The sequence below is a fragment of the Talpa occidentalis genome, unplaced genomic scaffold, assembly GCF_014898055.3.
Source record: "Talpa occidentalis isolate TD23 unplaced genomic scaffold, MPIMG_talOcc4v2.1 talOcc4.9, whole genome shotgun sequence".
Lineage (NCBI taxonomy): Eukaryota > Metazoa > Chordata > Mammalia > Eulipotyphla > Talpidae > Talpa > Talpa occidentalis.
In genome coordinates, this window is record NW_023605305.1 from 73,193,050 (window position 1) to 73,207,229 (window position 14,180).

General features: G+C 37.3%; 1 protein-coding gene across 2 annotated transcripts in view; it reads right to left on the reverse strand.

Moving 5' to 3' along the window:
- Positions 1–1,621: 1,621 nt before the first annotated feature.
- The window catches only part of MGAT1 (alpha-1,3-mannosyl-glycoprotein 2-beta-N-acetylglucosaminyltransferase), a 46,059-nt gene continuing 33,500 nt past the window's right edge, over positions 1,622–14,180 (reverse strand). Inside the window, exons 6-7 of one of the 2 annotated variants that reach the window (XR_008550408.1) lie at positions 2,273–2,317; positions 1,622–1,757 (exon numbers count right to left, since the gene is read on the reverse strand). The gene's annotated coding sequence lies outside the window, so the exon portion shown is untranslated. The remainder of the gene's footprint in view (positions 1,758–2,272; positions 2,318–14,180) is intronic. The other variant, XR_008550406.1, reaches the window with a different exon arrangement.

Below are 14,180 nucleotides of genomic sequence, written 5' to 3' on the forward strand. Positions count from 1 at the left end.
AAACCCACTAGAAAGAAAAATTCATGTTACCTGTTCTAAAGGGGCCCACACCAGCCACACACACACACACATAAAGAGAAGTAATCAGACTGTAGTATGCTCAAACACCCTTAATCATTGTGAGGTTCAAAGGGTAGAGTAAGAAAGAAAGAGAAAAGGAGCAGGGGGGAAGAATTTCAAGTAACAGACGTCTGATTAAACTGTGAAATCACCCATTTCCTTGTGGGCAAACACCCAGCCAAATAACCCAGGCCCAGGGTGGGGCAGCTGAGGCCTGAAAGCAAAGCTGCCAGGAGTACATTGTGTACACTGGCAAGAACCCCAAGCAAGGGGTTAGGCAGGTCCCAGAGGTCTGGGACAGAAGAGGCAAAATTTCCAAAAATGCTAAATCCACCAGATGGTTAAGATAATGATCTCTGAAGAGCCCGTCTGCCAAAGGCCAGCTGCAAACAGCAAAGCCCAGGCACAGCCTGTCTGTGTGTCCCCTGCTCCCCTCCACTTGCTCCGCTGCCCCACCTCACTCCTTCCTCCTGTGCAGCAGTCCCCCACTCAGGAATTCTTGCTCTGGCATATGGGGATTTATAATCCAGGGCCTCTGAGATTTCAGTGACAAGGAAATGAAGGTGGAGAAAACAGCAAATCTCTTCCCCCTGCAGTGGCAACTCATCCTGTAACAGTTTCAGTTTGACCTACGTAATCCAATACTATTCATCTCAAAATAACTACTAACTTTTAACAGGAATTGGGAAATGACCATAAAACTCATATAGAAATGCAAAGGAAGTCAACCAAACCAATATTAAAAATATAAACAAAATTGGATAAATTGCTATGTATATTTGTTGAAAGCAGACTATATTGTGTAGGACAGTGGATTTCTGCTAACATTTTTTAATCATATTGGCAAGCACAACCTTCCTTCTGCTACCTCTTCATTGTGGAGACTTGTTCTAATCGAAACAAGAGTTGGGCTAAGGTTAATATTTCTTTTTACAAGATTATTCTCTGAACACCAGAGAACTGAAATTCCTTTCATGGTACCCTGCTTTTTTTTTTTTTATCTAGAATTTGATCCTCTTCCAAACACAATGTTGAAAAAAGAATACCTCATGCCCTCTTTGTCCCCATTGATAAAGATGTTGTTTCTTTGTTCCTCACTCCCAGGTGAAGCCAATTTCCAACAGTGTCATGTGAGTTAAGGCTTTGGTTTCTTTAGGGAAGAGGGGTCTGTTCAGGGATTCTGTTGGTGTGCTCCTTTCACATATCATCTACAGTTGGATTTGAGTGCTTTATCCCTGCAGATTAAGATTTCTGCACTACAGGTGAGATAGAAGAGAAATGTATTCACATTTTTCTAGCGGTAAATGGTGGGCCCTCTCCCATCAAGCCCACGAAGTAAACAGTCTCAGAATTCTAGCCTCATCTCCCCTAACCTGCCTTTTAAACACCCTCATGAAAATCCTACAAAAGGAGGAAATCCCATGTCTTCAGTCTCCAAAGATTCACTTTTTCCTGTATTTGTCCACACACAGACTTCAGAGACTGATTGACAAATTTTGATATTGCCAGGTAATATAACCTTCAGGCTGCAAACAAAGATTGGTCCTGTGGCTGAAGCATGTTCCTGTTCTCCAGGCACTGTGTTACTTGCCTGCCTTGGGAATTCTGGTGGTTTTAGAGGACGTCACTAATCTGCAATATGTCCAATTTTATTCTTGTTGAATAGGTGGGACAACAGTTTTTGTTGGTTCTTTACTCTATAAATGGAAAATAGAAGTCAATTATTATTTTAAAATATGCCTTTTTCTCATATTCCAAATAGATACAATGTATGACATAGATTAGTGATATTCTGTGTATCCTAATATCCTAGGATGTATGACACAGATGAGTGGTGTTCTGTGTATTCTAATATCCTAAGTCCATGATGCTTTGTGTGTCCTAATACCCTAGGTCTGTAATGCTCTGTGTATCCTAATATTTCTTAACTCGTCTCCTATATTTCTGTCTTTATCTCTCTAGCTGAATTCTTCTTAACCTAGTCCACACTTCTCTGTTTTCTTCTCATATACTTATGTATAAAGTATAATATGTTACTTTAACTCATTTTAGACTTTTAAACCATTTGTGTGAGTTAAGTGGATATCAGACTGTATATTTACATCATTCTTCCACCAATGATATATAGTTTCAGACTTGATCTCAGTCATTCATGAAGCCAGCTTCATCTTTAAAGTACACAGCAAAAATGATTTTACCATGAAATACTCACCAAACATCTCTTCTCTGGGCCACTCCATCTCTAGGCCTTATGCATCTGAATGGACATTGAACCAAATGGAAAACCATAATGATTGACCATGTTGGAGTGCACTCTCTTAGTTAATTTAATCATTTTGGCTTACTTTGAAACCTTGATGGATCACCTTTAAATATGAACCAGAACTGAGTAATCAAGATTAAGACTAAATTTAATTATTTACACTTTAGTGAGTGAGGTAATTAAGCAGTTAATTTGATGTCTACATGAGGTGGTCCAGTTTTTCCTCTATACTTTGTTAAATAGACTATCCTTTCCCACTGAGTTTTGTTGGCTCCCTAGAAAAATATTAGTTGACCCGAAATGTAGAGGGTATTCCTGGGCTTTCTATTTTGTTCAATTGGTATACGGGTCTATTTTGTGGAACTACCATGCCATTTTAAATACTATAGTTTTGCTGTTATTGGGACCATATCTGTATTCAATTCCTTTCCCTGGGCTCTACCACCAAGCATACCAGTGTTTAACTCCTTCATGCATAAATGCCCACATTGGTTTACCTTCACATTTCCCACCACCATATACATGCCTACACCTAAGCATTCATCCAAAGCATATTCTGATAGCCCAGGCCTCCCAAAGTTACTAGGTACAGTCAGAAGCGCAGGAGGGTGAGAGAATTCACTAGAGCCAGAGCGGGGAGCAGAGCAGGCAGAAGGACCAAAGTACACTGCTGAGGGGAGAAGCAGGCGGCAGGAGAGGTCTGCGCACCATGTGGGACCCTCCTCTGGTGGCCGGGGAGCAGCCGGGAATCGAACCGGTGCTGCAGAGGCTGTGGGCAGCTTCGCAACCCAGCACTCAACCGCTGCGCCACCGGGGAGGCCCTCACCAATGTACATTTGTTTGCATCTCACCTTTGCCACCTCACAGGCATCTGCAACCTGTATCCACAGCTGAACATAGATAGGCTGTCATCTATTGCCACAAGTACTTGCCACTGGGCCAAGCGCTGCTGTTGACCACCACAGCATTTGAATGATATCTAGACTGTTCCACAGAAATTGTCATCAAAGTTCACAGTTATTGATGTCATGGAAACTAATTTCCTGAGCCTATATTCTATACACTCTTCTGGACCCAGAGACACAATCCGCCCATACTTATGGAGCCCTCAATGGGGCCATAGCATTTTCCATCATGTCTCCACCTGTAGATGAAGGTCTTTTCTTATTAAATTAGGTACATGAAATCTGGATAAGTCATTGCTTCTTCAAATTCTCAGTCACCTATGCAAGGAAGTATAATGAATCAGGGAAATATACACATCAAAAGGAACATAATAAATTCAAAATCCTCCAGCATTAATTGTTGAAAACATATGCAAAATAATATTCTAAAGAAATTCAGATAACTACAGTACAGATAAATAATTTAATAATATCAGAAAATCAATATAAGATCACTAAAGAAGTTTTAAAAAGATATAGAAAACACAAAATAGAAAACACACACAAAACAAAAATTTGGGTAGTGAGGAATACACTGGATCAAAAACAAACAAACAAAAGACTATACACAGATTCAAAAACAGATTTGATCAAGGAAAAAAAGGCATCATAAATCTTGAAGACAAACAATATGAAGTCATCCAATCAGATGGAAAAAAACAAGAACAAAAAAGAAAGAATATAGTCTACAGGATCTATGTAATACTGTCAAGGACACAATATTTGTATTGTGGAAATTATCAAAGGGGTAAAGAGAAAGGAGAACAGTAAGTGATTGAAAATAATAAAAAAGGGCCTCCCCGGCGGCGCAGCGGGTTGAGCGCAGCACTGTGAAGCCTCTGCAGTGTGGGTTCGATTCCCAGCCGGCCAGGGAGATAACCACATGGCACGGCAGACCTCTCCTGTCTCACCTGCTGCTCCCTTCAGCAGTGTGTTTTCAGTCAATCTGCCTGTTCTGCTCCCCACTCTGTCTCTGGTGAATCCTTTCACCCTCCCACACCTCTGGCCAGTACCCCAGCTCTTGTATAAATAAAATAAATCTTTTTTAAAAAATATTTTATTTTATATAATTCTTACATCATTTTTTCATTTTTGCACAATGTATGCATTTTCATTTTGGTTATATTCCCCATACAATTGCATCCCCCCCTTATTTTGACCCTAGTCCTTCCTCTCCTCACCTCTCCTCACCCCCCGCCGCAGTTGTGTGTCTCTGGTTTATAGTTGCTTATTGATTTTGATTTTTACTTTGTATTAATTAGTCTTTTTCCTGGTCCCTTATTTAGGTTTTCTAGATTCCTGCTATGAGTGAGACCATCTGGTGTTTTTCTTTTTCTTTCTGACTTATTTCGCTGAGCATGATTCCTTCTAGCTCCATCCATGTTGCTTCAAACTGCATGTGTTTATCTTTTTTGATTGCTGAGCAATATTCCATTGTGTATATATACCACATCTTCTTGATCCAGTCATCTATTTTTGGGCATTTGGGTTGTTTCCATAGCTTAGCTATTATAAATAGTGCTGCTATAAACATAAGGATGCAGGTGCCCTTTGGAATTAATGTTTCTGTGTCATTTGGGTAAATATCTAGGAGTGGAACTGCTGGATCATATGGAAGCTCTTGGTAAAGATATGAACATCTAAGTACAGGAAACTCAAAAGTTCCTAATTAGGTTCAACCTAAAGAAGATTTTTACCAATCCACATATTAATAAGTCAAAAATCAAAGACAGGTGATACTGAAAAGCAGCAAGAAAAAAGAAGTGTGTCACGTAAAAGGGAACCCCCATGAGATTCAATGTATTTTTCAGCAGAAACATTGCACTTCAAAAGAAAATGGTGGTAAAATATATCCAAAGCACCGGGGAAAATCTTGCTGACCAAAAATACTTGGCAAAGCTTATCTTTAGAATACTCTCAGGAAAAAAAACAAAACAAAACACAAAAGCTGGAAGAGTTCATCATCACCAGACCTGCCTTAGGAGACATGCCAAATATTCTTTAAGCTAAAAATAAAGGATGATAACTAGTAAAACAAAGTAATATAAAAATATGAAACTCACTGGTAAGGGTGAATAATGGCCAAATTCAAAATACACTAATAACATTGTAAATTTATTCTATAATAATTGGTAGATTATTTGTGGGTAAGGCATATAATTCTGTGTATAGAATACAAGGCAAAATAAATAAAGATAACCATAGCTACAGTAATTTATTAAGGAACATCCAATTACAGATGTAAACTTTGACATCAAAAACTTGAAATGTGATGATGGAGAGTGAAAATGCTGTTTTTGTATATGAACAAATTATCTTATTTACCTTAGTATTATAAATATGACATAACTTTTTTTGAGATTTATTTATTTATTTATACAAGCACCAGGTACAGTCAGAAGCGCGGGAGGGTGAGAGGATTCACCAGAGCCAGAGTGGGGAACAGAATAGGCAGACTGATGAAATACACTGCTGAGAGGAGCAGCGGGAGAGACAGGAGAGGTCTGTCGCGCCATGTGGGACCCTCGCCAGCGGCCGAGGATAGAGCTGGCACTGCAGAGGCTGCGGGCAGCTTCACAGCACAGAGCTCAACCGCTGCGCCACCAGGGGAGGCCCAAATATGACATAACTTATGAGAGCTCTTTGTAACTACAAAGCAAAATTCGACAGTGAAACAGAAAAAATATTAAGAGAAATGTATAAAAGCATATAATACGGAAACTCATCAAATCAAAAAGAGGAAAGCAAGAGAGAAAGAAAATAAGAAATTGCAAAACACCTATACAATAAATTTAAAGAAAGATAATGATTAATCCTTAGCTACCCATAACAAATTTAAGTGGATATGAATGACATTCTCCAATCAAAACAAAGAATGTATAAACGATTTTTGAAAGAAACCCCAACATTATAATGCCTACAAGGAATATTTCTATTCTAAGGAAACATTTAAGCTAAAGGGGGGAGATATGAAAAAAGTATAGTTTTTGTGTGTGTGTGTGTGTTGCCTTTGTTTGATTTTGCTATGAAAGTAATGTTGACCTCATAAAATTTATTTGGGAGTAGTCCTTATTTCTCTTCTTTTTGCAAGAGTTTGAGAAGCACAGGTATTAATTCATCTTTGAAATTCTGGTAGAACTCACTTGTGAAGCCAGCTGGTCCTGGGCTTTTGTTTTTTGGGGAAAGTTTTGATTACTATTTCAATTTCCTTGCTTATAATTCGTCTTATAGGTTTTCTATTTTTTCACTATTCAGTCTCCGGTGGTTGTGTGATTCTAAGACACCCTGAGGTTATTGAACTTAATGGCATGTAGATGTTCATAGTAACCTCTTATTATCCTCTAACTTTCTGCAGTGTCTATTGTACCTTCTCTTCCATGCTCTCTTTGCCTGCATTGTTTTTGCAGCTTTGTTTCTTTAGAAAAATCTGATGTTAGCCCGATCAAGTTACATTTATAGGTTGTCTGCTTCTTCCCCCTTGCTAATTTCAATATTATTTCTTTGTCTTGAACTCTTGGAAGCTTACTATTATGTAGGTCTCATTTTGTGTATGTACTACAGGGTCCTTTTAGTTTTCAGTAGTTATATTGAAATCATCTAGATTTGAGATGATTTCCTATATTATTTCCTCAAGTATTTTCTGTTTTTTCTCTTTCCTTTCTGGTATACCTATTATTCTGTTCCTTTCTCTTTTCTCTCTGGTATATCCATTATTCTTATTTCCATGTAGATGGATAATTCTCAGGGTGTCTTCATTTTTTTTTTTACATTGTGTCTCTTTTTCTATATCTACCTAAATTCTTTATTTGTCCTCATCATCGAGTACACTGATTTGTTCTTCAAATTGGTTATACCTTTCACCTGAACTTTTCATCTCCTTTATTTCTCTTTTTATATCATGTATACCCATATTATTTCCTATTTAGAGCTTCAATTTCTATCTTCTTTTTTCTCAGTGCATTCATTTGTTTTTCTGAATTTTTTTCCATTCTTCAAATTTCTTTTATTAAGGCAATTTGGAATTCTGTTTCTGATAGGAAGAATAGATCTTCCATGATTTTTGTCATTGGATTCTGGAGATTTCTTTCTGCAGTGTGGTATTCCCTTCCAAACTTATATTGCCATTTGTTGTTTTGTTTGTCTTTCTCAGATTTTCCTTTGCGGCTCCACTGTTTTGGGGAGTGTTCCAGGCTGGGTGAGTCTCCACTACCCATATAAGACTACAAGGAGTCCTAAAGCCAGAACCAACAGAGGGATGAATAAGAATGAAACAAGAGAAAAAAAAATAATTAAAATAAATAAATAAAACCAGAGAAAAGGCAAACAAAATGGCAAATACAGATGCTAACATATCAATATTAACTCTAAATGTAAATGGACTGAACTCTTCAATAAAAAGACACAGAGTTGCAGGCTGGATTAAGAAACAAAACCCAATCTTTTGCTGTTTCCAGGAAACACATTTAGCTACAAAAGATAAAAATATACTGAAAGTAAAAGGATGGGAAACAATCCTACAAGCAAATAGACCAAAAAAGAAGGCAGGAACAGCTATACTTTTATCAGATAAAACAGATTTCAAACTCAAAAAGGTAAAAAGAGACCCAGACGGTCACTACTTTATGATCAAGGGGACAATACTTCAAGAAGAAATAACACTCATTAACATATACTCACCAAATGAAGGAGTGCCAAAATATTATCATTATTATCAACTATTATCATCTCTGAAAACAGGCATCAGAAAAAACACATATGTAGTAGGAGACTTCAACACACCATTATCAACAATGGATAGATTGACGAGACAAAAAATAAGAAAGGACGTTAAAGCTCTAAATAAGGATCTAGAGCTCATGGGCTTAACAGACATCTATAGAACACTAAACCTTCAAAAATCTGAGTACACATTTTTCTCAAGCGTACACAGATCATTCTTCAGGATTGATCACATACTGGGACATAAGACAAGCATCAACAGATACACCAAGATTGAAATCATGCCAACCATCTTCTCTGACCATGAAGGCATCAAACTAGAAATAAACCATAAAAAGAAGGCAAGGAACTATCCTACCTCATGCAGATTAAAAACCACACTACTGGAAGACCACTGGACTAACGAGGAGATCAAAGAAGAAATTAAAAAATACTTTGAGTTGAATGACAAGGCAGACACCAATTTCCTAAATGTATGGGACACAGCAAAAGCAGTAATAAGAGGAAAATATATAGCAATAGAGGCTCATATCAAGAAACAATAAAGAACTCAAAGAAACAACCTAATCTCGCAGCTCAAAGAACTAGATAAAGAACAACAAAAAACCCCAAAACCAGTAGAAGAAGGGCCTCCCAAGTGGCGCAATGGTTGAGTGCTGGGTTGCGAGGCTGCCCGCAGCCTCTGCAGAGCCGGTTTGATCCCCGGCTGCTGGGTGAGGGTCCCACATGGTGCGCAGACCTCTCCTGCCGTGCCCGCTGCTCCCCTCAGCAGTGTACTTCATGAGTCTGCCTGTTCTGCTCCCTGCTCTGGCTCTGGTGAATTCTCTCTAACCCTCCTGCACTTCTGACTGTACCCAGTATTTGTGTAACTAAATAAATAAATCTTTAAAAAATAAGAAACCAGTAGAAGAAAAAAATAATAAAAATCAAAGCAGAAATAAATGAAATCAAAACTAAAAAAACAATCCAAAAAATCAATGAAACCAAAAGTTGGTTCTTTGAAAAAATAAATAAAATAGACAAACCCCTAGCCAGGCTCACAAAGGAAAAATGGGAAAAAGCACAAATAAATAGGATGATAAATGAAAAAGGAGGAATCACAACAGACACAGCAGAAATCAAAAGAATAATCAGAAACTACTATGAAGAGTTATATGGAAACAAGCTCAACAATCCACAAGAGATGGAAAAATTCCTACAACTCTACAATCACCCAAAGCTAGATAAAGAAGAAATAGAACACCTAAACAAACCAATTACAAGCAGTGAAATTGAAATGGTAATCAAAACCCTCCCCAAAAACAAAAGCCCAGGACCAGATGGATTTACAAATGAATTCTACCAAACATTCAGAGACGAATTAGTGCCTATCCTTCACAAACTCTTTCAAAAAATTGAGAAGGAAGGGATAATAACAAACATGTTCTATGAATCTAACATTACACTAATACCAAAACCGAACAAGGGCAACACTAAAAAAGAAAACTACAGGGCAATCTCTCTAATGAACACTGATGCAAAAATCTTCAATAAAATTTCAGCTATCAGAATCCAACAATGTATCCATAAGATAATTCGCCATGACCAAGTAGGATTTATTCCAGGGACACAAAGATGGTTCAACATCTGAAAATCAATCAATGTAATCCACCACATCAACAAAAAGAAATACGAAAGCCATATGATAACATCAATAGATGCTGAGAAAGCTTTTGACAAAGTATCACACCCATTTATGATAAAGGCCCTTGAAAAGGTTTTGGGATACAAGGAACATACCTCAACATCATAAAGGCCATATATGACAGGCCCATAGACAGTATCATTCTTAACGGTGAAAAGTAAAAAGCATTTCCATTAAGATCTGAAACAAGGGTCTCCCTGGTGGCGCAGCAGTTTGAGCGCTGTGCTTTGAAGCTGTCGGCAGCCTCTACAGCACAGGTTCAATTCCTGGCTGGCCAGGGAGTAACCCATATGGCATGGCAGACCTCTCCTGTCTCACCTGCTGCTCCCCTTAGCAGTGTCTTCGGTCTGTCTGCCTGTTCTGCTCCCCACTCTCTCTGGTGAATTCTCTCACCCTCCTGTGCCTCTGTCCTGCACCCCAGTTCTTGTATAAATAAATAAATCTTTTTAAAAAAGATATGAAACAAGACAAGGATGTCCACTCTCGCCTCTGCTTTTCAATATAATACTGGAAATCCTAGCCAGAGCAAGAAAACAGGAGAAAGACATACAAGGAATCCCAATAGGGAAGGAAGAAGTCAAACTATCATTATTTACAGATGATATGATAATATACGTAGAGAACCCCAGAAACTCCACAGAAAAACTGTTTAAACTAATCAATCAGTTTAGGAAAAGTGGCAGGATACAAAATCAACACACAAAAATCAGCAGCCTTCCTCTACACAAACAATAAATCTGAAGAAGAAGAAATAAGAAAAAAATCCCTTTTATTATAGAAACAAAAAAAAAATCAAATACTTGGGAATAAGCCTAACAAAAGAGGTAAAGGACCTATAGAAATAAAACTATAAAACACTGTTAAAAGAAATAGAAGACACAAAGAAATGGAAAGACATCCCCTGCTTATGGATTGGAAGAATTAACATCAAAATGGCCATCCTACCAAAAGCAATTTACAGATTCAATGCTATTCCAGTAAAAATTTCAATGTCATTCTTCAAAGAAATAGAACAAATATTGATGAGATTCATATGGAACCACCAAAAACCCTGACTAGCCAAAGCTCTCCTGAAAAAAAAAAAAGAAGGGAATGGAGGCACCATAATCCCAGATTTCAAACTATACTACAAATCCATAATAATCAAAACTGCATGGTATTGGAACAAGAACAGACATGTGGACCAATGGAACCAAATAGAAAATCCAGAAATAAACCCACAGATTTACGTTCAACTAATATTTGACAAAGGAGCAAAGAATATGCACTGGAGCAAAAAAAGTTTGTTCAATAAATGGTGCTGGGAAAACTGGGTAGCTACATGCAAAAGAATGAAGCTTGACTACTACCTCACACCATGCACAAAAACCAACTCAAAATGGATTAAATAACTAGACATAAGACCTGAAACCATAAAATATATGGAAGGAAATATAGGCAAAACACTACATGACATGCACCTCAAAAACATCTTTACAGACACATCACCCAAAGCAGTGATAGTGAAGGCACAGATAAACAGCTGAGACTACATCAAATTAAAGAACTTCTGTACAGTAAAAGAGACAATAACCAAAACAAAGAGAAACCCCACCAACTGGGAGAAAATTTTTGCACGCAACACTAATGATAAAGGACTGATCACAAAAATCTACAAAGCACTGATGAGACTCAGCAAAAACAAAGTTAATAATCCAGTCAAAAAATGGGCAGAAGAGCTAAAAAGAAACTTCTCCAAAGAGGAAATGCAAATGGCCAACAAGCATATGAAAAAATGTTCAACATCACTTGTAATCAGGGATAAGCAAATCAAAACTACGATGAGATGCCATCTTATACCAGTGAGAATGGCACATATTAAAAAAACTAGAAACAACAAATGTTGGCGAGGATGTGGAGAAAAATGATTTCTCCTGCACTGCTGTTGGGGGTGCAAACTGGTCCAACCACTATGGAATGCTGTGTGGAGATACCTCAACCCACTAAATATAGAGCTTCTGTATGAGCCAGCAATTCCACTCCTAGGTATTTACCAAAGGACACAGAAACATTAATTCAAAAGGGCACCTGCACCCCTATGTTTATTGCAGAAATATTTGCAATTGCTAAGCTATGGAAACAACCCAAATGCCCAAAAATAGATGACTGGATCAAGAAGATGTGGTACCTATACACAATGGAATATTACTCAGCAATCAAAAAAGATAAACTCATGCAATTTGCAGCAACATGGATCAGCTGGAAGGGATCATGCTTAGCAAAATAGGCCAGAAAGAAAAAGAAAAATACCGATGGTCGCACTAATAGCAGGAATTTAGAAAACTTAAATAAGGGAACAGGAAAAAGATTAATTATAATAAAGAAATAATCAAAATCAACAAGTAACTATAAGCCAGAGACACACTATGAGGGGAGGGGAAGTAGGGAGAGGAAGGATTAGGACCAAAATAAAGGGGGTGGGAACTGTATGGGGAATATAACCAAAATGAAAATGCATACATTGTGCAAAAATGAAAAATGATGTAAGAATTATATAAAATAATTTTTTTTAAAAAAAAGCTTTCATTTTTTCACCACTGAGTACGAGGTAAGATATGGGTTTATCATATAAGAACTTTATTGTGATGAGGTATAGCATCTATCCCCATTTTTTAAACTTCTATCATACATGGACATTGAATCTTGTCAAAGTTTTTCTCTGCATCTATAGGTATGAACTTAAGTTTTCAATCTGTTTTGTTGTTGTTGATGTGGTGAATTACATTGTTCAATTTGTGGATTTTGAATATCCTTGCATTCCAGGCATAAATTTTTCCTGGTCATGATATTTTATCCTTTCAGTGTATTGTTGAAGTCAGTGTGCTAAGATTTGATTAAGGATTTTTACATCGATATGTGTGATATTTTTGTCTGCTTTTGGTATCAGAGGAATGTTGGCCTCATAAAATGAGTCTAGATGCATTTTCTGCTCCTGAATTTTTTTTGAGATGTTTGAGAATGGTAATTCACCTTTGAGCTTTGGAAGAACTCACTTGTTAAGCTCTCTAATCCTAGAATTTTGATTTCTGTTTCCATTTCCTTGTTTTTTAATGGTCTGCTCAGGTTTTCTATTTCTCCCTAATTCACTCTTGGATGTTGCAAGTTTCTAAAAATTGTCCATTTCTTCGATGTTCATAGTCTCTTCTGTTCTGCTGTATTTCTGAGTTATCTGTTGTAATTTCTCCTCTTTCATTTCTGAATCTATTTATTAGTGTTTTCTCCCTTTTTTCTTAGTAGGCCTTGCTAGAGTTTGTCTATTTTTTTTATCTTTTCAAATAACCAACTTTGGGTTTCATTGACTTTTTGGTCCTTTTGATTTTTTTTTTTTTTTTTTTTTTTTAATTTTATTTTATTTTATTTTTTTTAATATTAAATTTTATTTTTATATTCCCCCATACAATTGCAAACGCCCCATTCTGACCCCAATCCTTCCCCTCCCGCCCCCCACCCCCCAAAAAGTGTCTCTGGTTCATAGTTTTTTGTTGATTTTGATTTTCACTTTCTTATATTCATTTTCCTGGTCCCTTATTTAAGTTTTCTAGATTCCTGCTATGAGTGAGACCATCCGGTATTTTTCTTTTTCTTTTTGGCTTATTTCGCTGAGCATGATCCCTTCCAGTGCCATCCATGTTGCTGCAAATTGCATGTGTTTATCTTTTTTGAATGCTGAGTAATATTCCATGGTATATATGTACCACATCTTCTTGATCCAGTCATCTATTTTTGGGCATTTGGGTTGTTTCCAAAGCTTAGCTATTGTAAACAGTGCTGCTATAAACATAGGAGTGCAGGTGCTCTTTGGAATTGATGTTTCTGTGTCCTTTGGGTAAATACCTAGGAGTGGAATTGCTGGATCATATGGAAGCTCTATGTTTAGTAGGTCCAGAAATCTCCACACAGCTCTCCATAGTGGTTGGACCAGTTTGCACTCCCACCAACAGTGCACAAGAGTTCCTTTTTCTCCACATCCTCGCCAACATTTGTTGTTGCTAGTTTTTTTAATATGTGCCATTCTCACTGGTGTGAGATGGTATCTCATGGTAGTTTTGATTTGCATTTCCCTGATTACAAGTGATGTTGAACATTTTTTCATATGTCTGTTGGCCATTTGCATTTCCTCTTCAGAGAAGTTTCTTTTTAGCTCTTCTGCCCATTTTTTGACTGGATTATTTTCTTTGTTGTTGCTGAGTCTCATCAGCTCTTTGCAGATTTTTGTGATCAGTCCTTTATCATTAGTGTTGGGTGCAAAAATGTTCTCCCAGTTGGTGGGGTTTCTCTTTGTTTTTGTTATTGTCTCTTTTGCTGTGCAGAAGCTCTTTAATTTGATGTAGTCCCAGCTGTTTATCTTTCTCTTCACTATCACTGCTTTGGGTGATGTGTCTGTAAAGATGTCTTTGATGTGCAAATCCCGTAGTGTTTCGCCTATATTTCCTTCTATGTATTTTATGGTTTCAGGTCTTATGTCTAGTTC